This window comes from Papio anubis, chromosome 1, assembly GCF_008728515.1.
Source record: "Papio anubis isolate 15944 chromosome 1, Panubis1.0, whole genome shotgun sequence".
In the NCBI taxonomy this organism is placed as follows: Eukaryota; Metazoa; Chordata; class Mammalia; order Primates; family Cercopithecidae; genus Papio; species Papio anubis.
In genome coordinates, this window is record NC_044976.1 from 147,391,049 (window position 1) to 147,417,414 (window position 26,366).

General features: G+C 39.2%; 1 protein-coding gene across 1 annotated transcript in view; it reads left to right on the forward strand.

Annotated features, from left to right (window-relative positions):
* PTPN14 (protein tyrosine phosphatase non-receptor type 14) overlaps positions 1-26,366 on the forward strand; it is a 204,120-nt gene that overhangs the window by 100,084 nt on the left and 77,670 nt on the right. The gene's annotated exons all lie outside the window — the stretch shown is intronic.

The following is a 26,366-nucleotide window of genomic DNA, read 5'->3' on the forward strand; positions in this document are numbered from 1 at the left end:
TGATGGTTGTCCCTACTAAATAGGAGGAGACAAGAAGCCAGCAGTAGAGGGGAGAACCAGGTATTGTTCCCACCCAGCTACTCAGTGTCTGCTTTAGCTTGGAGAAATCACATGCTGCCTTTGAAATGATGTTTTCCCCTCTCATCTGTAAAGTGAGGGATTTGTGTAAGTTGATAAAGCATGTTCAGTGAGTGGAATAAGTGCATTTTTTTGTGTGTTAGTATAGTTGATTTATTGGTAAGAGTTTTCCATTAAAATACCTGGGAAGTCTCCTCATCAAATGGATATTTCTTGTAGGAAAAGGAATCACATACACCCTTTGCTTTTTGCCTTTTACCCGGACCTTGTCATTCTGAATGCTTGGGAAGCAATGCGGGGACATGCTTTGAAGAAGGAAGAGTATTCTACCTGATTTTTGTGTATTTTTTAGAATTTAAATTTCTGATATAAGGATGCACTTGAAAATTTTAAGTATATTTTAAGGCAATAGCCTGCTTCTTTTTTTTTTTTAATTTGAGACAGAGTCTTGCTCTGTCACCCAGGCCGAAGTGCAGTGGCATGATCTTGGCTTACTGCAGCCTCCACCTCCCAGGTTCAAGCGATTCTCGTGCCTCAGCCTCCCGAGTGACTGGGATTATAGGCGCTTGCCACCCCACCTGGCTAATTTTGTATTTATAGTAGAGATAGGGTTTCACCATGTTGACCAGGGTGGTCTTGAACTCCTGACCTCAAATGATCTGCCCACCTTGGCCTCCCAAAGTGCTGGGATGGCAGGCGTGAGCCATTGCGCCTGGCCTCTGCTTTCTTTCTTTAATTTGGCTTATTTGTTTTTATTTACTTATTTATTTTGAGACAGTGTCTTGCTCTGTCACCCATACTGGAGTGCAGTGGCCCAGTCATGGTTCACTGCAGCCACAAACTCCCAGGCCCCTGCAATCTGCCTGCCTCAGCCTCTTGAGTAGCTGGGACTACAGGCATGTGCCACCAAGCCTGGCTCAATTTTTTTCTAATTTCGTAGAGATGAAGTCTCGCTGTATTTCCCAGGCTGGCTTGAACTCCTGGCCTCAGGTGATCCTTCTACCTTGGCCTCCCAAAGTGCTGGGATGACAGGCATGAGCCACCTTGTGTCTTCTTTTTTTTACTTGCTTTCCTTTTTAAAAAGAAAAATCAAAAGCTATTGTAAATACATGGCGTAATTGCAAACAGAGGCCGTGAGTTAGCTTACAGCCTGATCCAAAAAACCTAGTGTTCAGTCTTTCATGTGATAGACATTTAGAGCACTCTGTTTGTTGCATACCATTGTTCCCTGTTTTCAAGTTAATTCACATATCTAAGTTCTTCCTGTACAAGAAATTATTGACTCCTCAAAATGTGATGATTTCCGTTGGCTTTTGCATCCTCCTTGAGTACTTTACACGGTGCTAGGAACACAGCATTAAGTTAATAAATACTTGCTGATTCTTGGCTCTTGGCCATTAAGTGCAAGATAATGAGTGATGAGGATGAAACATGGACTGGAAATTAGTGCATATTGAAAAAAGTTCCATCTGTAAGAAAAGTGAAGTATTATTAGTCTTGACAGACCTATCCTGTAAGGCCTATTGGTGAGAAAGAGCAGTTGAAATAGAGGGACTCAGAAATTATGCTTTATGAAGTTAAAAGAAAAAGGTTGTTTAAGCTTAGAAAAATTAAGTCTTACAAGGGCACAGTAGTAGCTGCCTTTAGATATTCACAGACTCTTGTAGGATGGCGAATTCTTTGTCAGCTCTGGAGCACGAAATTAGGGTCTAAGTAAGTGAAGTCCAAGGAGCCAAAGAACTTTGACTGTTTGGCTCAATGTAGGAATACAGTTTCTAATAACTAAGCCATCTAAAAAGGGAACAAGACTTACAAAAGGGTGAGAGCACTGGTCTTGGTGAAAGTTGTTGTGTGGACTAGGTAGCCTATGTGGTATCCTGTAGAGGGAACCACCATATTGGGTAGGATGTTGGAATAGATCAGTGGTTCTCAAAAGACCAGGGCCTGCTATATCATAGTTACCTGGAGCACTTATTATAAATATGATTCTAGAGCCGTACCAGAAGTCTGGTTGTAATATCTAGGGCTGAATATCAAGAGGATGTTATTGTTTAAAATGAATAGTATCCTCCGGTGTTTCTGACACTCACCCAGCCTCAGGAATCAATGAATCAGTTAACCTCTAAAACTCTTTACAGTTTTAGATTTTCCAGGGAAATAAACTTAATGCTGCATTGTTTGACTGTCAATATTTGCATTCGTAGACTAAAACAAAAGGTATTTAAATTTCAAAGAGGGTAAAAAGTTTTGGTAGTGGTGGTTATTAAGTGTGGGATTTAGGAAGGACTTTTCTTTTTCCTTTAGAATTTCTTTTTGCTTAGTTAGCCTGGTTTATTTCAGATGAAGGTTAATAAGAAGGAAAAGAAGTGTTTTCCAACACAGGATTTTGAAGCAAACTGTGCTGCTGACATTTGATCAGAAAAACTAACAAAAAATTTTAAACTTTGAAAGATATTTTTAGATTTAAGCACTGGAACTAGATTATATAGATTTCAGGTCTAACCAACTCTTTATGGCAAAGAATGCTGAAAGTTAGGAGTTGGATTAGCATGCAGCATTTTGTCTGTGCGTGAGTGTGTGTATATGTTTGCAGCATTACAGAAATTTTTGTTGCCTCCAAGGGGCCCTAAAACTGGAATGTGCCAAGGGGTGTCAGAGTGAGTAACAGATTTAAGCTGGGAAGATGGAGGAACATGAGAAAAAAAATGTAAGAAATAAAAGAAAAGTTGTTAGGAAGAAAAGAAAAAAAGGAATTACATCTATTTGGGAAGGTTGAGGGCCACTGACAACAATCAGGTGTGATTCAGCAAGACATGCCATGGGTTGTAGGCTTATGGACTAGAGAATAAAGGAGATCTGGTTTGGACAGAATAATGTTTTTAAATGCTTGAGTTTTCTCTCTGTGGTGCTGGAGATGGACAGATGAGCTGAACACGAGGTGAAAAATGCTACAGTCCTTAAGAGCCTTTGGGAATCTCAGCCTTCTTGGGAGGTTTTAGCAGCATCTGAGGTCCGAACTGAATATTGAAACTGCCTTCCAGGCAGCTCAGCCAAGGGGAAGCAGTGGTGGTGGGGCAGGATTCCAGAGGAATGTTTCACAGAAGGGCCCAACAGCATTCATTAGGAGCGGGTTAATGACTAACTCTCCAGTCATCCGCTGTTATCCCAGTTACCAGGCATCTCAGGTGGAGATGGGCTTTGGCATCTCTCAGAGCACCTGGGATTTACAGTGTCTGACACAAAACAGTTAGTCTTTGTGATGCCCTGCAGAGTAAGATATTTGCATAGATTAGAAATAGAAATCTGTCTTTCATTTGCGGGCAACCCTTTGGAGGAGGCAACCATTCAGCCATCTGTGCTGAAAAAATAAGCCTTTGTCTGGAGCCAACCAAACTTGTTTTCACCCAACACATGTTTGCAATGATTTGGCTACTTCTGTTTGAGAACAGGTTCTATAACATTAGTCATGACCAGCCATTTCTTCTCTCTGAACAAGGACAAAGAGTCTAGATTAATACTCTGGTTGGTTTTTTCCTCTTTTTTTTTTTTTTTCCTGTGTATGTGACTCCATATATATATCAAGACACAGAAGAGTCAAAGGAAGATATATTTAAAAGCTGTTTATTTAATTTATTGTGCCAGAGAATCGCACCCCTGGAAATTTTTAGGTCAATAGTATATTCAGAACAACACAACAAAAATTTGAGAATGACATTGATTGCAATTTGTTTAATAAAGTGATTGGCTTTATTAAAATTATCAAGTCCAAATTGGTTTAAATTAGAAAATTAGGAAGCACTGCTTTTTTGACATTAATTTGACATACTGTGTCTCATCTGCTAAATATGACTTTTGAGGGGCAAGTCCCTTCATAGGTGGGGGAAACCTGTCAAGACACTGTGATTGTGTTGGATAAGAAATAGATAACTCAGGCCCTACTTTAAGGTGTTAATTGAATGAGAAAACAAAAGATATTAAAAGGAAAATACACACAGGGGTACAAATAAAAGGAAAAAAGAAGAAATCCCTTGATATTGTTATAGAAGTGTTAAAAGAAAACTAGTGAAAAGAAGGACACACTCTAATAGACAGATGGGGGATGAGTCATGAAACCATAGGATTTAAAGAGATTAAGAACCACTGAGTTTGTTAACCCCACTCCAAACTGTAAGATTTATTACCTTGGGGCTTTGAAAATGTTAGTTTTCCCCTGTTGGTTAAAATGACTCAAGGGATGGGACCACTGTAATTTTTTCCATTTTGCTTTGCTTCTCAGATTCCTTTTTGCCAGCTTTTCTGTCCAGCAAAGGGACTCTTGCTAGCAGTTCATCTTCCCCAGCATGTTCGTTCTCCTGACTCAAAGGAAATATTTTTGTAATGTGTTTTAATGATTTGCATAGCAACAGGCTCGTTATAAACACATGGTTTTCACATTTTTCTGGACACGGAAAGAAAAAAGATGGCTTGTGAGAGGTGGATAAATTCTTATTCAAACAGAAGGATACTTAATAGCAAGGGGAAGCCAGAAAATTGCTGGCCAAGATCACTGCTTTTAGTTTAGATCTGGGGTTTTTCCAAGTCTTCCTTAAGCAAGGAAGTCCCTCTTTGATTTCTTTAATACTAAGGAGAAAACTTTTAAAAGAAAATGTAATTTTTGAAGAGTGAATTTAGGCTATAAACTTCTAAGTTGCTGAGTACATGCATGGTTTCTAAAATTTTAAATTTTGAGGTTTTTGTTTTTGTTTTTGTTTTTGTTTTTTAACCAAAACATGTTTGTCTTTGCATTACTCACGTTGAATGTTATGGTTGCACAGTGCACAGGAGCTTCTAATTGTCCTAATGAGGTCAGATAACATTTCCTCCTTTGCCAGGACATCTTAGTAGCTTACCTGTTTGGGTGGAGCTGTCCACGCTATTAATGGTGAGCACTCTACAGAATTGACAGAGTGCAACTACTGCTGTAGCCAGCACACTCACTCCATTTGCCAAGGAAGATTTTAGTACACTCTTGTACATCTGGCGGAGACATCAGGTCCATAGGACCTGTTCCAAGTACCCTCTGTCTGGTGGGTGCTCTGTCTGTTTTCGGTGCTTCTCAGCAGCTATGGATATCCCCTACTCTTAGGATCAGTGATCTATTGTACATCTCCCAGCTTCCAAAGTCCTTGGCTACCAGGCTGTATTCTAGTCAGTCAGGTAAAACTGCCTAGCAGTTATCACCAGGAGATTTTAAAATACTTAATCTCTGTATGGGTTTGCATGGAGCATTCTTAAATGTTAAAGATAGTTCCTGTCTGGGAAGAACCAAGTGGACAAGTTGTCTTTTAACCAACTGAGAATAAGTGCCCACAGTTAAAGCTGTGCTGTTTAGGTACCAGAAAGAGGGTAAGTGCATTTCTGTGTGTGAAGTGAATGACAAGGGAGTTAGGTTAATGCATTTTAAAACTCTGACGGGGGTCCCCTTTTTCCAGTTACACATTTGGGCCTATGGCATATTGATGGGAAAGCCAGACTTAGTGAAGCTATATATCTTCATAAGGGTTAAAATGGTGTTTTGGTATGTGCGTGTGTGTCTCTATGTGTGTGCGTGTGTGTGCTTAAACTAGGTTTCAGGAAGTGACCTTACAAGTAGCTTTCTTCACCTTTTCTTTCTTGTAAATACCAATACTTTTCCCCCTTCGACTCCTGCAATCTGCCTTGTGTGCTGTTGTAAACAAGTTAGTGTTCAGCCAGTGTTTAAAGTATCTCTTTTAAAAGCTCTAATTATGGTAGTATTTCCATTTCCTTTTACAACACCCTTTATTTTGTTCCTCCAGTTCTTTTAGTTCTTTTATTATTTTGAAATGTCATTTTAATGGATATTTAAAGTCTACCCGTGGGCTGGGATATAGGGACTCCCTTCAAGTCTTAAGATTCGGCATGAATTCCCTGTGGATAATATAATTTGCTGAGAATAGCAAATTCTCCTCCTGGCCAGCTCTAGCTAGTGAATGGGAAATTGTTCTCTTTATGTTGGTTATTGAGAATGGAATTATTTCTGCCAGATATTTTAGATATTTTAAGATGCAGTTGATATTGGGATCTAATCTCAAACATTCTGTGTGGTTAATGTAATGTACAATGTGATGAGAGAAGATGGCTGTCTGTAATAAACAGTGCAGCCTTGGAGGGAAGAAGAATTACCTTCCCAAAATGAGATAAGTTGATTGTCATTTGCATTGTTTTTTATTTCAACCTTTATTAAGTACCTCTTCTGTGTTAGACACTTTGCTAGTTAGTGGGAATGTAGGGAATGTAGTAACGAACAGGTCTCAACTCCCCACCTCCCTCCCACTCCCACCACAGAGCTATATCTCCAAGCAGCTTTTATTTCATTTCCGTGTATTTGATTTACTAGAGATTTATTTGAATTTGTCTTTAAAGTCTACATTGCTGACACTGTTTACTTCCAGGAGAAGGCTATGCCACTGCTTTGGTGAAACCCGGGGCAAATGTCTCCCGGGACCAGAACCAGCTTCATGGCTCTGTGACTTGCACGGTTAGTTGCACAGTACCCCATGCTCAGAAATGCCCTGTAGTTGGTTTAGTGCTCTGCTGTTGCCATCCCGAAATTTTTGGGTTTTGAACACTGGACCCTGCATTTTCACTTTGCACTAGACTCTGCACATTAAGTAACCAGCCCTTCCCAGGACAAGGACAGCCTCCTGTTCCTCATATGCGCTCTGCTTGTTCTGTTGTTATCTTGTGATTTATTCTTAAATATTGGTGGATTTACTGATTTGAATCTACTGTTATGGGTGTGATCAAATAGAAAAAGTAAATTTAATAAACCCTCAGGGGAACAAAAATAAAATTTTCACTGTCTTTGCAAGTAAGAAAATAGAAATGTAGCACTGGTAACCATTTCTGCTCCTGGACCTGACTCACTGGGAAATCCTGGCAGGAATTGGAGAGGTGTGGTTAAGTCAGTTTGATTTCTTTTAGGAAAGCTGATTGGATTAGCTTGTCTTGATCCTCAACTAGGATTTTCTTATGTTTTACTGTGAAGAAGATGACTCTTAAGAAAGTTTATACTTTTCTTAATTAAATCTAGACTATACTGTAGTGCCTACTTCATAGTACAAGTTGTCCAAATACATGAAGTTGCTTCTTGTTTGTTTCTTTGCTCTTAAGAAAAAGATATGGTGTGAAAGATACGCAGTTAGGCCGGGCGCGGTGGCTCACGCCTGTAATCCCAGCACTTTGGGAGACCGATCACCTGAGGTCAGGAGTTCGAGGCCAGTCTGACCAATGTGGAGAAACCCCATCTCTACTAAAAATACAAAATTTACAGGTATGCATGGTGGTGCATACCTGTAATCCTAGTTACTAGGGAGGCTGAGGCGGGAGAATTGCTTGAACCCGGGAGCAAGAGGTTGTGGTGAGCCGAGATCACCCCATAGCACTCCAGTCTGGGCAACAAGAGTGAAACTCTGTCTCAAAAAAGAAAGAAAGAAATAAAGAAAGAAAGGAAGGAAAGGAAAGGAAGGAAAAAGGAAAGAAAGAAATGAAGTTCGGTAGTTAGCTGTTGAGGCAACCTACTGCTACTGGAACAATGAAGTAGAGACAAATAAGATGAAGTTAACTTAGCCGTAAACATAATCTAGCTGTTTCTCTGATATTCTTTCCCTTTAGGGAAAACAAGTAGTAAAATAAATCAGTGTTCTTTTGTAATATCACTTGAATTAACTCATTATTTATTGTAGGTACCCTATAATGAAGGGGAAACTCAGAATTTCAAAAGGAAATAAATCAGATGCATTATTCATATTTCAAAAGAAGTCTTCATGTAATGTTTGTGTTCTTTAATGCATCTGAGATGTTTGAGATGCTTTATAAAGCAAGATATGCTTATATGTATGTTTTAACCATTAGAAAAACAAAGTTTACCAAAAAAAAAAATAGGTTGAGCATCCCTAATTCAAAAATTCAAAATCTATAATTTTGAATTTTCAAAATCGAAAACTTTTTGAGCACCAACATGATGCTCAAAGGAAATGCTCATTGAAGCATTTAGGATTTCTGATTTTTGGATGAGAGATGCTCTACTGGGTAAGTGTAGCAAATATTTCAAAATCTGAAATCCCAAACACTTCTTGTCCCTAACATTTTGCATAAGGGGTACTCAACCTGTTTAGTATACTTCAAAGAAGTGATAATTTTATTATTATATCTTTAAATCATATGGTTAATGTGTTTATTAGTATTTGGTCTATTTGGAACTTTTCTCAAAAGCAAACAAAAATAACGTGCTTCTGTTGAGGTATTTTGAAAATAAGTTCTTAAGCAGAGGTATTGGTTTTTATCCTTTGTGAATTCCTTGATTTTCAAAGATACATTCATTCATTTGTTCATTCATTCATTGATTCCAAATTGTTCTTTATTCGTGTTACATTGCAGGACTGAGAAAGATTAAACAGTTCAGCCCATGAAATCATAAAGGTTTGTAATAGAGCATGAGTTAAAATAGTCTACTTTTTCTAAAACTTGAGTAGAAGACGATGATGCCATATTGTAGTGTTTACCTTTAACAAAGGTGTGAAAAGAAGGGGAAAAAACACCAGAAGCTATGTGAAGAGGTGTTTTGTCATGTCGAAGCATGCAGGCTGTGCCTTATTAATTTTTAAGAGACACCCCCTTCCCCATAAAGGATTCTCAAGATTGTAGGGGTATCATTATAATGGGTGAGATTGAGAATGGGGTGTTAATTTCAAAAATGGATTTAAAAAAAAATCTTGACGTTGGAAGAGGTGCAAAGAATAGATGTTTTATAATCGTTTGCTCTACCTTTTTCCTGAATATCAGCATTGGGACATTCAGTTCCAGTGGAGTGGGTGGAGAGAGAGGAGGGAAGTGACAGATGGGCTACATCCACATGTTAAAGAAACTCACAGTGTCTGAGCAGCAGCAGAATCTAGAAAGCACAAGAATCCAAAACCTCAAAACCTCCCCAGCCTGAGGATATTATAGTTCTATGTGGTTCTGTGGAAAAATGTAGTTGCGTTCCATCACCGGATATAATGTAACAGTAGTAGTCATGGTAGCAGCTAACATTTATGTGCAAGATGCTTTGCTAAGTATCTCAGATTATTATCTTTTTCAGTCTTCACTAGAACTCTATAAAGTGGGCACCCTGAAAAAGAACTGTTTGTTTTTTTAAATAAAAGAAGTTTTTCCTCTAACAAGTGGAGTAGATTTAGGTCATCACATAAATGGAGTCTTTTACATTACTTTGTCAGAGAAATACATCCGTCCATGCCTTTTATCACTGGCTTTATCAGAGTACCAGGGAGTTTAGTTCTATCAAAAAGTCAACAAAGAAAGCCAGAGGGCTGACCTACCAGTAAGATCAGAGATTATAAACTAGTACTGTGAGGGCTGATTCTGGTCTTCAGGTGGGTTTTGTTTCACCAGGATCCTTTTTGAAAGAACTGAATTGGGATGCCTTGCAGAGAGGCATGTGCTGTCTAACTGGCCCTAGTTCTCCACTCCGTAGGGAGTTACAGTCAGCAGCATTTACACATTCATGTGACCTGCCGGCCTTGTAGGTATTTAGGTCCTGACTTCTGATACTTGCACTTTCTGTATAACTTGAAGTGCATCTCAGTACTCAGGTCAGCCTATACCTCTTCATTGACCCAGTTGATTTTATGTCATTCAGTGTCCAGCTGTTTTAACACTTTAGCTGCCTATAACAGACTGTGGATGGTTGAGCTGAGTGTGAGAGTATAACTTCCCTAAATGCTCATTTGAAAACTTTATTTCTATTTAAAGATCACTCTGGAGGGCTAGATTTTATGTCCCTGTCAACTTTCTATTGCAGAGCCATGGCTCAAATTATTTAGATTTCCTCTCTTTGTTGCTCACAATATCTGTCTCATCTCTGATTACCCATAAAAGGTTCATGCATAGAAAGAGTACCAAGCATCTTGTAGGCCAATAAAGACATCATTCAAATCTTAAACAAACACAGCCTGTTTGAGAAAGAGCCCTTTGCCTTATATCAAGACGGACCAGAATGATAGAGTTTTATATCTAAATATGAAACCCCACATATCCACAGATCACAGAGACCAGTTGCTTTGTTTTACAGATGAAGAAACTGATAGACAGATAAGGGGACTCTGCCCATAGTCACACAGCTGTTTAGTGACAAGCCTGGCTCTTAAGCTGGTTCTGGAATGGTTTTAGGTGAACCAAGCATGCTGACATGGGAGAGCCCATAGATAGGATTTATTTAAACGTTCAAAAAGTCCTTGCCAATCTTCCCCTCCCCTTCCCTACACCCCCCCTCCCCTCCCCCTCCCCCTCCCCTCCGCTTAGCTGTAACAGCTAAGACACACTGTGGAATTGGAAGGGATGAGTTTTGTCAAAGAGAAGGAAGTCGTTTAGACAGAAGAAACAAAGGGTAGAGGGAAACAGGCACTTCTTTGAGTGAGTCCTTTAAATAGTGACCATTATGTAGAGAGTGGAACTAAAATGGGTTTTATTTAACGTCTTTATCAGTGATCTCCAGCCCTGGGCGCATAGTGAAAGTGCCAAGCTTTCAGATGACACTAAGTCCTTTAGAAGGGTGGAAAATTGAGACATTGCAAGTAAACAGTAGAAAGGTGTCAGCAGGTGTCAGGTTACCAGGTGTGACTCAAATAATGATACTGCTTTCTGGTGTACTTTGTAAAAGCAGAGGAGGAGTAATCATAGTGGGACATGTTGCAACATGTTTCAGTTTACAGCCTCCTAACTCTCAAGGTCAGCTCGTCAATCTTGTGCTTGCAGCTGGGGAAAGTGAGTAGACATTTCGCCTGACGTTTGCTGCCAGCATAAAAATGAGTTACCGTTATTCAGAGCAAAGCCCAGCAACTTTGACGTAAGTTTAACTGAAATTCGAGTTAGACACATGGTCCTTTAGTAGAAAATCACGGAGATGAAGCAATGTTGGAAGCAAATGCTTCTGACCAGCATAAATGTTTTGAAGAAGGTAGAAAAGATGTTTACGACAGTGACTAATGTGAGAAACCCATAGGTCTAAGGAAAACATGAAAAGGTCAGTAATTTGGATCCTTGCAATAAAATGGCCAGCTGTGAAAATACAGCTACTGATGAGGATACTGATGGAAAATTTGAAGCAAGTTATGTATCTGCTCGAACTCTGTGTGTTTTGAATGATTGTCGAAATCAGCAAAGAACTAGTATTTTGGTTTAATCTTCAAGGAAAATAATAGCTGGAAATAAAACAATATAAAAACAAAACACTACAAAGGAGAACATACATTAGTTTAGTGTGGGAAGTAGGAAAAAAAGAAAAAAAGAAGGAGAATGGACTTGAAGACCTCACCCTCTGGTGTTTATTTCTTGGTCAGGCTCTGTAAACTCCCCAAAATTAAGTTCTTGTGTTTAGAATCAGGAGATGATGCTAGCATAGCTATTGTAAGGATGAGTTCAGAAAGCACTTGCCATTGTGCTCAGCACATAGTAGGTATTCAAATAATGTTGGTTTTTTTAAACAAAGAAGATATACTAGAAGGTTGCAGGAAACTGCCACATACCTCAGAGAGCTGTGCTGGTATCAGTCACCTGGCAGAAGATTCTCTGTGACCCACACTAACCAGAAACATAGGGGAAGAGCATTCTGGGAAATGGAGTGCAGCCTAGTCAGGTTGAGACATTACAATGCCACTATGAAGCTTTGTACATTATTAATGATTAGTAAAACCCAGATCACTGTAAACCATACCCTACTAGAAACTCTGCTGAGTACAAATTTCCTACTGACTCGTGAGTTCCGAAATTCAAAATTACTCCCCCAAAACAGATGATATGATATTATTGAAGGTAAGTTCAAATTTGTCCCTAATTCTCTCAGGCAATTCCCAAAAGTGGAATTGCAAAAAATAATTTAAGCAAACATTTTGTGTTGTTATCATAGACATATATTTCCCCAGGAGGTTCCCCGCCCTCATCCCAGTCCCACACGAGGGAGCCGATCTGCTGCAGAGGACGTGGGCTGGTCCCGTGTCCTGTGCGGAGTGTGGGAAGGCTAAGATTATCAGGCCTGTGCGAGGAGACAGGATAAAGCGGGCCTTGCCTCACAGCTTGCCAGATGGTCAGAGCAGCTGTTCAGAACAGGGAAGCCAGGTTGGCTGCCACAGGACAGGCCAGGCTGACCCAATGGTAATCTCACAGTACTTGTAACTTCAAGAGACTATAGTCTGAAAAGATAAACAGATTCCAGTGAAAGATTATTTAAAGAGATGATGGACTCCTGATGAGTGACACTTATTTAAAAAATAAAAGTAAGACTTGGGGCCTGTTGGTTCTTTCAGTGTGGGCTTCACATTACATGCATCAGTATTACCTGTGGCATTAAAAAAAAAAATAGGTTCTTGTACCCCAGTCCTGACTCCCTGAATCAAAATCTGTTTTTGTTCATTGCATGGGTGAATCTTATCATTTAAGTGTGGCTAAATGGAAGACAACTGTATCCTGATGTCTTTTCAGCTGCAGCTGGTCTTTTCTGTTAGTAGATGGATGTTGGAGAATCTCAGGGGGGATTTTGGGGAACTGGGAAGGAATTAAAGAGTTGCAAAGCTTAAAACATCTGGTTCAGGCTGAGGAATTTAGAGAATACGTGGCACGGTCTTATTTAGTAGAAAAATTGTGGGCATCTTCCTGGGGATCCTAGAAGGAACAGAATGGAGAATCCAAGGTTCTTCTATAGCAGTTTTGTACAGTTGATTGTATTTCCTCTCTTTCAGAATATTTTAGCCTTCTAGGTAGTTAAACTTCTATAATGCACAGTAGATAATGCATAATATAATGAGTAATACATCTCCTAAATAAGTTTAGGGGATATATTAAATACTATTTATTGTGTAAGAATTTAGCCTTTTGTGCGCCCTTTAATTATTTATTAAATTTATTATTCCTATAAGAATAATAATAACTGGCCTGAATTATACTACTATAGGACCCTAAAACTTTAAACATGACTTCCCCTGTTTCTGCAGGCTTTGAAGTTACAGATTGAATTTTAGTTTTTAAAGTGAGAATTTTGCAAAACTGAGAATTCTACACATAGATTTCAGTAATTCTTTTGCCACTCTCTGATTTATTGATTTTTACTGCATTTAGGTAAGTGTAAGACGAAATAATAGGTAAATTAAGAAAACAGAAAAAGAATTTCAGCCAAATAAGATTCAAGGTTGTGAAAACATTTTTTCTTTCTATTATCAGTTTTTTGAAAAAATATTATTTCTGGCACCGGTTCATGAAATACTTGATTCAACTCCCAACTAGAAGTACACTATATTTAAGTAAAAAAAAAAAAACAAACAAAAAAAAACGGAGAGGCTTGGTTCTAGATAGCAGTTGTCTTAATTTTCCAGACATCTGCTGCTACTTCCTTACTATACATTGAGACATTTTGTGTGTTGCATTTGCATACCTGCGAACACACCCATGATTTTATGATGTGCTGACTCTTGTTAAGAGTACTTGAAAGCATTATCCTGAGATCTAATATTCTGACAAACTTTTTTTCTTTTTGAGATGGAGTCTTGCTCTGTCACCCAGGCTGGAGTGCAATGGTGCGATCTCGGCTCACTACAACCTTTGCCTCCCAGGTTCAAGCGATTCTCCTGCCTCCGCCTCCCCGGTAGCTGGGATTAGAGGTGCCCACCACCATGCCTGACTAATTTTTGTAGTTTTAATAGAGTAGGGGTTTCACCATGTTGGCCAGGCTGGTCTCAAACTCCTGACCTTAAGTGATCTGCCTGCCTCAGCCTCCCAAAGTGCTGGGATTATAGGCATGAGCCACTGCACCCAGCCCTAATAGTCTTTAACCAAAATTTTCACACTTATTTTTAAAAATATGGTTTGAAAATATTTTATCCACCACAAGTTGGAAAATGCCAGGTAAAAGAAAACTGTATTTTTTTTTAAACTTTATTTTAGATCCAGGGGTTCTGTGTGGGTTTGTTATATAGGTAAATTGTGTGTCATGAGAGTTTAGTGTACAGATTATTTCATCACTCATGCAATAAGCATAGCACCTGATAGGTAGTTTTTCAGTCCTTACCTCCTCTCACCCTCCATCCTCAAGTAGGCCCTGGTGTTTGTTATTCCCTTTTTTGTGTCCATGTATACTAAATGTTTAGCTCCCACTTAAAAGTGATAACATGTAGTGTTTGGTTTTCTGTTCCTATGTTAGCGCACTTAGGATAGTGACCTCCACCTGCATCCATGTTGCTGCAGAGGACATGATCTTGCTATTTTTTGTGGCTGCATAGTATTCCATGGTGTGTATGTAACACATTTTCTTTATCCGGTCTACCACTGATGGACGTTTAGGTTGATTCCACGTCTTTGCTATTGTGAATGGTGCTGCAATGAACATACATGTGCATGTGTCTTTATAATAGAATGATTTATATTCCTTTGGGTATATAACCCATAATGGGATTGCTGGGCCAATTGGAAATTCTGCCTTAAGTTCTTTGAGAAATCACCAAACTGCTTTCTACCATGGCTGATTTACCATGGCTAATTTGCATTCCCACCAGCAGTGTATAAGCATTCCCCTTTCTCAGTTATTTTTAGACTTTTAATTAATAGCCATTCTGACTGATGTAAGGTGGTATATACCTCATGGTGGTTTTGATTTGCATTTCTGTAATGATTAGTGGTGATGAGCATTTTTTCTTATGCTTGTTGGCCGCATATATGTCTTCTTTTGAAAAGTGTGTGTTCGTGTCCTTTGCCCGCTTTTTAATGGGATTGTTTGTTTTTTCCTTGTTAATTTGAAAATCTGTATTCTTTACACCCAGTTCACTGAATACTTTTTTTTAAAAGGGTGTCATGAACTATTTAACCATTATACTCTAAAGCAGGCATTTTTCCTTTCTGGGTTAAAATGATTATTTTCTAATTTAGGACATTGTATAATTATAGTATAATTATAACTAGAATATGATTAGAAATTCATTTAAAGCTTTGAACATCTGAAGAATGGTGAGTTGAATTACAGATATTCTTGGCTATTGCTCTGTTATACTTGCATTTTATCTCAACACACACACACACACACACACACACACACACACACTACAGGACTGAACCATTTTACTTCTTTTCACTCTGGCCCAACATATAAATAATTGATTAGAGAGCATTAAAGTAGGTGAAGGGAATCAGTTTCACTTTCGATCATGGGAATGAAGTACTCCTATATTTTTAATTGTCCAGATCAAGCTTGTCCAACCCACAGCCCACGGGCCACATGCAGCCCAGGATGGCTTTGAATGTAGCCCAATACAAATTCACGTGGACATTGTACAGATTCTCCTCTTGTGGCTTTCACTTAAGAAACAGAATTTTGTAAGGATAAGCGCGTTTCAAATCATCAAATTGAATCCCTCTTTCAAGAAACCAGTCTTGTAGTCACATGATTATTGACCAGGGCAAAGAAGCCCAGGAATGTGCTTTTTGAGTGGCATCCTGTGCCACATCCTCCACTAAACATGTTTAGCCATGGCTTCCCTCCCCTACCCTGTGTGCAGCCCAAAGACCGACTCCCTGTTCCACTCTCGGTTCTTCCACCTTTTCTCTGGGTCCTCAACACTTCGTCTGGGGTGACTTCAATTTCACGTAATTTTCAAATATCTTTAATATCTGCTTCTCATAGATTCTTTGCTTTTGATTTTCAACCACATTTTGTTTTTTCTATATTAAAAATTAACCACAAAATATTTCATAATTTTATACTTCCTAATTACCATTTAATATCTCTATTACCATTGGATGCCTTTTCTTTTCTTTTTTTTTAATTTGCTTTCTGTTAACTTACCCATTGCTTTCATCCATTTTTATCTGTTCCTTCTTGAGTCCTTGAAAAAGCATGTCCATCATCGATTTTGCTTATATTTACCTCTTGAAAGTTACCAGAGGACACTGCCAGCCCTGAGACAGAGGCTTTTTCTCACTTCTAGACAACATGAGACATGGAGAGCCCTCTCCTCAAAATCCTCTCCTTCCTTGGCTTTTGGTGACCTTCACCTTATCTCATCTCTGACCTGCTTATTTTCATCTTCCAATCTCCAATTTCCTGGAACCCTGTCCTTCTTCTAAATTTTTCTCTATATTTGCTGTGCAATAGAGGTTAATTATTTTTAGCCTTTAGAAGTAATTTTTTGGGTTTTTTTGAGACAGGGTCTTACTCTGTTGCCCAGACTGGAGTGCAGTGGCACAATCACAGTTCACTGTAGCCCTAAATTCCTGGGCTCACGTGAAACTCCCATCTCAGCCTCCCAAGTAACTGGGAACACAGGCATGCATCACCATGCCTGGCTAAATTTCTTGATTATTATTATTATTATTTTTGTGTGTGTGGAGATAATGTCTCACTATGTTGCCCAGGCTAGCCTAGAACTCCTCGGCTCAAGCAGTCCTCCTGCCTCAGCCTCCCAAAGTGCTAGGACTACAGGCATGAGCTACCATGCCCAGCCCTAGACGTAATTTTTGACAAACATGGCCTAATTTTGTACCATTTACCCACATCTTATTCTTGATTTCTTGGTGACAGAGGACAGTCATTCATTCATTTATATACTGAATATCTGCTGTGTGCTGGGAACTGGATGTATAAGCCGAATACAGCCTTTTTCTTAAGCGTATATTTATGGCCCCTCTGATTGTTGTTACATTCTTGCTTCAGCGTCCTCAGAGTGGTGATGACAACTATTTGTCAATCATCTCTACCCACAATACTCAGCTCAATCTTTGTAGGAACCAGGAAGGTAGACAGTGATGAACTGTTACTTACTTGCTGTCTTCTCTTGACTTTAAATCCTCCGTTAAATATCCCATTTTTCTATAAGTAGCTTCAAGATTCTTTCACTGTCACAAATTGAAAATCTGTCACCTGACCTCCCTCTCCCCCACAATGTCATTTGTTACACTAGACCCCGACAGTTCCTTCAGGCTCCTCCTCTGCTTAGTAGACATTTCCATACTTGGAGTCAAATTGTTGTCTTTGTGCTAGTAGTCATTTTTTAAGAGAGGCTTTTTGGTGAAATATAACATATGCACAGAGAAGTGCAAAAATGGAAAGTGAGGCCGGGCGCTGGCTCACGCCTGTAATCCCAGCACTTTGGGAGACCGAGGTAGGTGGATCATGAGGTCAGGAGATCGAGACCATCCTGGCTAACATGGTGAAACCCTGTCTCTACTAAAAATACAAAAAAAATTAGCCGGGAGTGGTGGCCGGCGCCTGTAGTCCCAGCTACTCGGGAGGCTGAGGCAGGAGACTGGGCTGAGGCAGGAGACTGGTGTGAACCCGGGAGGTGGAGCTTGCAGTGAACCAAGATTGCACCACTGCACTCCAGCCTGGGCAACAGAGTGAGACTCCATCTCAAAAAAAAAAAAAAAAAGAAAAAAGAAAAGTGTACAGCTCCATGAATCTTTGTAAAGTGAACACACCCATGCAGTCAGTCCCTACATCAAGAATCAGAGCATCACCAGCCACTCAGAATCTGTCTTTGTGCTTCCTCTCAGTGTCTATGGATCAGGATAACCATTATCCTGAATTCTAATACCATATATTAGTTTTGCTTTTCTTTAAAAAAAACAAAACAAAAAACTTTTTAGGTAGAGTAATACAGTATATGCTCTTTGATGTCTTACTTCATTGATCAACATTTTGTGAGTCATATATATTGTTGTGTATAGAGATCATTCATTTTCATTGCTGCATAATATTCCATCAAAGGAAGACATACATTACAATTTACCCATTCTACAAAGGACATTTGAATTGTTTACATTTTCGAGCTATTAAGAATGGAACCGTGTTGCTGTGAACATTTCTAGTACATGTCTTATGGACAGTCTCACACAGGCGCTGATGAATGTACTTATTTGTGCTGAATTTGCATATGCTAGTTTAAATCAATAGTTTTCCAAAAATTGTATTACTGCCAGCAAAATGAAGAGCAAATTGTAAGGCTGAGAAATCTTAAATACTTGATCTTGTGTTTTTTTTTTTTTTCTTTCTTTCTGTATTCAATTTGTTATTCATTATGCAAATGTAAGTACCTTTTATGTTTGAGGCCCTCAAGGGATATCAGTAATCATAAAAGCAAGTATCCTGGCATTTATTCAGTTGCAAATCCTATTTATCTTTTTTTTTTCTTCCTTGAGACAGGGTCTTGTTCTTTCATCCAGGCCTTAGTGCAATGTTGCAATCATAGCTCACTGTACCCTCCTGGCCCAGGAGATCCTCCTACCTCATCCTGGGTGTAGTTGGGGCTACAGGCATGTGCCACCATGCCCGGATAATTTTTTTTTTTTTTTTTTTTGGAGACGGAGTCTTGCTCTGTCATCCAGGCTGGAGTGCAGTGGCCGGATCTCAGCTCACTGCAAGCTCCGCCTCCCGGGTTTACGCCATTCTCCTGCCTCAGCCTCCCGAGTAGCTGGGACTACAGGCGCCCGCCACCTCGCCCGGCTAGTTTTTTTGTACTTTTTAGTAGAGACGGGGTTTCACCGTGTTAGCCAGGATGGTCTCAATCTCCTGACCTCGTGATGCACCCGTCTCGGCCTCCCAAACTGCTGGGATTACAGGCTTGAGCCACGGCGCCTAGCCGCCTGGCTAATTTTTTAAAAACTTTTTTTGTGGAGACAAGGTCTCACTGTATTGCTCAGGTTGGTCTTGAACTCCTGGGCTCAAGCAATCCTTCTCCCTTGGCCTCCCAAAGTGCTGGGATTATAGGTGTGAGCCACTGCGCTTGGCTGATCTTTCTTAATATTAACAGTAATGATGACTCCTGATATTTCATGAGTGTTTATGGCCAAGCACAATTCTAAGCTCTTCATCCCTGTTAACTGATTTAGCCCTCGTAACCACTTTTTGAGTTAGTACTGTTATTCTGATTTCACAGAATAGGAAACTAAGGCACAGAGAGGTTGAGTAACTTGCCCGCACGGTTTGAGTACATGACAGGGCTGTGATCCAAGCCTACATAGTGAAACTCCAGAATCCACACATTTACCACTATGTGCCGTGCCTTTCCAGTTAAATCCATTCTAGCCCACTGTGCCCCTAATTTATGTCTCCTCACCTCCAGCCTTAAATACAATGAGATGGTAAAGAGCACAGGCTTTAGAGTCAGACAGACTTGGGCTTGAATTCTGCTGTGCCATTCACTCTGTGTGTGACCTCAGGTGAGTTATTTATCCTTCTTAAGACTCAGTTTCTCCATGAATGAAAGAAGCTCTTGTGAAGATTACACTGGTTAATAAACAGAAAAGCACACTTTGTAGTACCTAACACCATCATCATTATTATTTGACCTCCTAATTAGTATCTGTACCACCCATTTATATAATGTGGTGTACATACCAACTCTAAAGCATCCTTCTAAAGGACTGCTTTCATCGTTTTCCTTCCTTTGTCAAAAATATATAATGTCTTACTATTGCTTAGAAGATAAAGACAAACATTCAGAGGCATTTGAAGCATGGCAAGCCTCTATATTCCTTTTTGTCTTCTGCTTCCTTGCATAGCCCTATTTTACTTGTCTGTGCCATTCAGTGTCTCTGGACACCCTGGGTTTCTCACTTCTTCCTCTCCTCTTTGCAGTAGTTGAAGTATCTCCCTTTTCCTCTTTCCTTCTTGCCTTAGAAGCCTCCTTTGCCTTCCAGACTCACCTCTGGGCATTCATTTAACACGTTAATTCTTTCCTAAGTATAAGGCATTCTGCAATATACAGAGTGACACAAAATGTCAGCCCTGTCCTGAATGGGATTTTCAATCTTTTTGGGTAGATTAGATGGTCACATAAAAGTATTTGAGCAACATAAGTAGTATGTTTTGGATGCCAGCTGGAGGTACCTTTCATGGGTGGAATGCTAAGGAGGAGCTTTGGAGGCGGGCATTATTCAGTGATCTCCAGAGAAACAGAACTAATGAGATGTGTATGTAAATAGGGAGAGAAACTTATTGTAAGGAATTGGCTCATATAAATGGGGAGATTTGACAAATGCAAAATCTGCAGGCCAGGCCAGCAGACTGGAGACCCAGGGAAGATTTGCAGTTCAGGTCCAAATTCTTGCTTCTGGGTGGTCCATCTTTTCTCTGTAAGACCTTCAACTGATTGGACGAGGCCTACTCACATTATAAGAAGCATTCTGCTTTACTCAAAGTCTACTGATTTAAATGTGTTAATCTCATCAAAAAATACCTTCACAGAAACATCTAGAAAAATATTTGACCAACTATATGGATATCATGGCCTAGCCAAATTAACACATAAAATTAACCGTGACAAGAGATGTCCCTGTGGTGAGTCAGCATTGTTAGGCAGGAAAACAGCCTGGACCAGGGGCTATAAGCCTGTTTTCTCCCCCAAATACCCAAAGAGGTAGCTCCCATCAGTATCAAGGGCTCACTGATGGATGAGTGGAAAGTGTGAAGGGAGAACATTCTGAGCCGAGGAAATTATGTAAGAGGAGAGGAAAATTGCAGCGCAAAATCCTCAAGGATACCTAGAATGTGGTAGGAAGCAAATAATTGTAGCACAGATAGCCCTGGATTGATATTTCCGCTAAAGAATTTTTTAAAGTTCGAGGTTTCCCTATTACTGTTGGGTCACACGTTCCCAGGATGAAATCTCCTTCTGTATCTTGAAACTAAGTCATGTAATGTCTTCTCTAGAATTTTAATTTGATGAGGTCATTAAGGAAAAATATTTTCTAAATCTAGAGTTCCCAATGTGTTCATTATAAAATGAATTCATTTTTTTCTTCTCATAAAACCCTATGTTTTGAAAAAATGTATCTACTTTAGTACTTACTAAAATTATTTTGTCAAACACCATATATTGATCCTTAGCATGAAGTGAGTAGTGTAACTTAACACAATTTTACATATTTAATATTCTAGTTGGCTTGGACAGTCCATTTGGGCAAAGTATCAAGGATTTTTCATTCATTGTTCGTGCATGCATTCAATAAGTATTTACTTGAAGACGGTTTGGGGGATAAAAAAATAAATATTTACTGAGCATCTGTTGTATGCAAGGAAACTTCTGGTTACTGGTAATACAGCACTGAACAAAACAGATGAAGTCCTTGATCTCCTGAAGGTCACCTTTTTTCATATATTTGTAGTAGTTTATGACTCTGTCAATGTTTTCACAGAGTTCAAATTAAGAATTATAAAAGCATATAGTACTGTAGTTATCTGAATCATCAAAATCAGCTACCAAATTGTATTCTCTCAAACAATTGTGAAACAATGTATTTTAATTCCTAAATAATAGCTTGTTTTCATGTAATATTATTGCAGACCTCCTTCACTAAGATGATAAACATATAGAAGATGGTCATGTGAACATATCTATTTCTGGGTGGTAAACTATAAAGGGGTCCATTATGTTTATTCTTATTTGCATATACTTATGATCATATTCTTCTTTAGACTTAAATCTGTGATCATGACTTTTATGAGGAAATCATCCTGTCTATAAGCATGGTCATGCCTTTAAGAATTGATGACAATTACACGGAATGGGCTAACATGAAAAAGTGAGGCAATACTTGGGATTTCATTCTGTGAGGAAAATGTACTGGACTTAGTTTACCAATGTGAAGTCAGTGGTGGCTCTAGATGAGTTTTCATAGAAACAAGAAACTTTAAATGGCAGAAACGCATGACTTAGTAACTCTGTTATTAATTGCACTTATTTTTTCTCCCCAATCTTTTTAGTGCATGCCTTTTGATAAAGTTACACTGCAAAGACCATTTTTAATGTTACTAAAAATGATGGTGTTTTTAAAGTACAGTGATTTGATAATAGGACTCAAGTGGGAAGAAAGGAAATACCCTTTACTTGGGTCTTCCAGAGATTTTGCTAAACCCTGGGTGAGAGCAGTGTTTCATTTCCCGATTCCTACCACCTGTCCACTTATTCACTGCACGTTTACTACATGGTCTCGTTGCCATTCTTCATCTGGACTCAAAAATCAAATAATAGAAATCAGATGGAAATATGTGTGGACTTCATTCTATAAAGATAGTTCTTTTACAAAAATAGGAGCCAGAGGATTTGAGGGACAGGGAAGAGGAAGAAGATGATAAAAAGAAAAAGGGAGAATCCATTATTATGTCAAAGATACTTCCTTTTTTAAAACGATTGGATCAAATGTTTGACTGATGTGGTTTGATGACTATTTTGAACGTATAGGTTTTAATGAAAGATTATGTGGTTATAATTTTTAAAAGACCGTCAAATCCATTTCCCCCAAATCTATTTTGTCTGTCCGTTTTCAAAAAGTGAGAAGTCTTTATCTGAAAGGTTTAGTTTAGTTGCTCAGGATTCTTTCTCCCATACACCACATCCAGCCTTCAAAATATGTCTGGATTCTGACTACTTCCTTCTGTGTGCACTGCTAGCTCTCTAATCCAGTCTGCCGTCATTTTTCCTGGCTGGCATCTCCGCTTCCACCCTGGCCCCTCACAGTCCAGTGTCTACAAAGCAGCCAGTACCATCTTGTTAAATGGGTATCCGTTTGTGCAGCTCCTTTGCTCAGTACCTTCCTTCCACTGGTTTGCCATCTTAGAGGAGTCAGAACCCTTACTGTGCCCTGCGAGGCCTTTTGTGGTTTGTACCACTTCCTGCCTTTTCTGTCAGCCCAACGATTCATCCTCTTGCTCACTCTTTGCTACACTGACCTCTTGACCATTCATGAATGCACCACACTAGCTCTCCTGAAAGCCTTTCTACTTGCCATTCCCTTTGTTTGAAGCGAAAACCTCCATCTCCCAAATATCCACAGTGCTAGTTGCTCATTTTTTTTTTCAGATCTTTGTTCAGGGTTTGCTTTTATCAGAGAAACCTTTCTTGACCACCTCCTACCTTGTTACTCTCTGTGTCTCTTGCCTGCTTTTTTCTCATTGGACCTATTGTTTATTTACTTGATTTTTGCTGTCTTCCCCACTAGACTGTGAGCTCCATGAGCATGGGTTTCGTTCACTGTGATATCCCTAGTGCCTAGAATAACTCCTGGCATGTAGTGGGTGCTCATTAAGCTTTTGTCAAATGGATGGATAAATAAATAATGGAATATATGTATATGTACATTTCTAATATTTTACCAGTAAACTAAGTAGGTTTACTTTTTAAATAAAAGTTCTATAAAAAGATAAGAAATCATTATACTAATATTAATAGAATCTGACAGCTTTTATAATGATTTCTATCCAATAGATTTTGTGCTGGTTTTATGAATGTATTAACAGATTTTAGGAGGCCATATATTTTCTGCAATCATAATTTTTTTTTTTTTTTTTTTTTTTTTGAGGCAGAGACCCGCTCTGTCACCAAGCTGGAGTGCAGTGGCACGATCTTGGCTCACTGCAACTCTGACTCCCTGATTCAAGCGATTCTTCTGCCTCGGCCTCCCGAGTAGCTGGGACTACAAGTGCACACCACCATGCCTGGCTAATTTTTGTATTTTTAGTAGAGACGGAGTTTCACCATGTTGGCCAGAATGGTCTCAATCTCTTGACCTTGTGATCTGCCTGCCTCAGCCCCTCAAAGTGCTGGGATTACACGCGTGAGCCACCACGCCCAGCCTGTAATCATTTTTTTTTTGGTTTGTTTTTTTAGGAAAAGCCCGCTGAGATTATTTTATTTTATTTTTGTTTTTAAAGAGAGAATTTGAATACCTACTTAGTACTTCTTTTCTGGAGAGTGCTCTCCTTTGAATATGGTCTGATGCCCACAGGGTGTGCCCCGTACAGCCACTGACTGCCCCAAACTGGCATCCTCCCTGGGCTTCATGTCCCTGAATTTTTGGTCCCCAAAGAAATATTTAATATGCTCCTATTCTGGTTTCTAATGAGAGAGTTTTAAGTTCTTAAGTCTAGGATGAAAAGGAGGAATGTGTTTATAGCAGCCTTCTTTCATGAAATGAAAGAATTTCTCTGATTTGGGAATTACAGTTCTCTGCTTGGCAGTCCCCCATCCCTCTACCCATGTCCTAAACAAAGGGTTTCCTTCTATTTATGTGTAGTCACTTGTCACTTTGGCCATCATTTTTTTCACTAGGAAGTTACAGTTTCTAACTTAAAGTGTACTATGTGTCAAGAGTTACAAAAGATGGTCTTGTAGAAACTGAGGCAGTTAGAAAAGTAAAACTCTAAAAGAAGAAAGGATGTTCAAAATGATTTTTAAATTGCATTTAACAAATGAAGTATCTCCTCCTTTAACTCTAGAGGCTCAAGAAGGGTTTGAAAGGAAGAATTGTAGAGAGACATTTCCGTGCTTGAAAATATCAAGCATGATTTTGGCAGAAATCACAGCATAGGAAGATACTAGATTCTTGGGCAGTGAGATGTTGGCTGATTTGGGATGTTATCTTTGGCAGTTGTTGCCACATTTGAGGTCTTCAGCTGCTTTGAAGATTCTGCAAAAGAAAATCATTCATTCATTTCCAACATTAAAAAATCATTATATTGTCAATGAATTCGTGTTGTGATCTGTTTATAGCCTTCTGTAGTTTTTTTCTCTTCTTCCTTTTTTTTTTCTTTTTTTTTTTTTGAGATTTATTCTCCAGGCTTGTAGAAACTATAGACTAACCTACTACACAGGCATAACGTTGTAATAAAAGAGCACTTGACTATAAAATCAGAAGACTTGGCAAGTCGCCTACCCCCTGGGAGCCTCCATTTCCCCGTGGATAAACGGGACTCACAGTGGCTATCTTGCAGGGTTGTTGCGAATATGAAATGACAGGAAATATTATACATGACAGTTCTTGGAAAACAACTCCACAAATGCAAAGCACTGTCATTGTTAATAACTATTTGAAGGCTCTGATTTCTTAATATCTAGAGAAATTGATAAAAATTCCAATTGTGGAAAATTCAATTCTTCCAAAGCTTTTGATAGACATGTGGTGTGTTTTTATTATTTTTTTCATAGTACACGAGGAACAATGTAAAGTTTCTTTCAGCCAGTATGTAATTGACCATCTTTTAAATATGTGGACATAATAATAATATCCTGCCTTAATGTAAATACATAGTAAGGTAGCATGAGGGGGGGAAATACAAACATGAACAGGGCAGTTTTATAAAACAGCAAAGGAGGCAAAAATAGATGAATGTAATTAACTGAGTTGTTTGATCAGTACCATGTTAGAGTTACAAAATCAATGGGAACACAGAGGGCAGAATGAGTTTTTCCAATTTGTTGACTGGGGAAAGGCTTTATATTATGTAATGCCTAGAGTATAGGTGGTTTTGTTTTTTTTTCTTTCTGCTGAGTCCAGTGTTGTTTTATGCCAACTATTTGGGTGGCTAACTTCCAAAAAGCATTATTTTTTACCCACTGGGTGTCTCTGAGTCAGTAAATGATCATAATGCTTTTTGCGCAACTACCAAGTCCAGGATCATCTACTGAGTCTGTGAATTATAGAATAGAGAGAGGAGGTTTCTACCTTCAAGGTACTTCTGGGCTAGTAGGGTAATAGAGATGGATGGGATGGACCTGGTGGCCCATGCTTGTAATCCAAGCACTTTGGGAGGCCAAGGCAGGTGGATCACTTGAGGCCAGGAGTTCAAGACCATCCTGGCCAACATGGCATAACCCCTGTCTCTACTTAAAAAAAAAATAGAGATGGATAGGCATGTTATCATTACAAATGCATAAAATCTATAATATCGAATTGCTATGATTAGGGAGAGGTTGAACACGGATCATAGTGGCCACATGGAACGTGGGGTGGGCAGGCTGGGTGCGGTGTCTCACACCTGCAATCCCAGCACTTTGGAAGGCCAAGGCAGGCAGATCATCTGAGGTCAGGAGTTCGAGACCAGCTTTGCCAGTGTGGCGAAACCCCATCTCTACTAAAAATACAAAAAAAAAAATAATAATAATAATAAAAAATTAGCTGGGTGTGGTGGCACACACCTTTAGTCCCAGCTACTTGGGAGGTTGAGGCAGGATGGGAGGCAGAAGTTACAGTGAGCCAAGATTGTGCCATTGCACTCCAGCCTGGGTGACAGAGCAAGACTCTGTCTAAAAAAAAAGAAAGAGAGAGAGAGAGAGAGAGGGAAAGAGAGAAAGAAAAGAGAAAAGAAAAGAAAAGGAAGGAAGGAAGGAAAGAAATAAAAAGAAAGAAAGAAAAGAAAGAAAGAATTGTGGGGTGTTCAATTGTCTCACCACAGGTCCATGCTATGGAAATTAAAG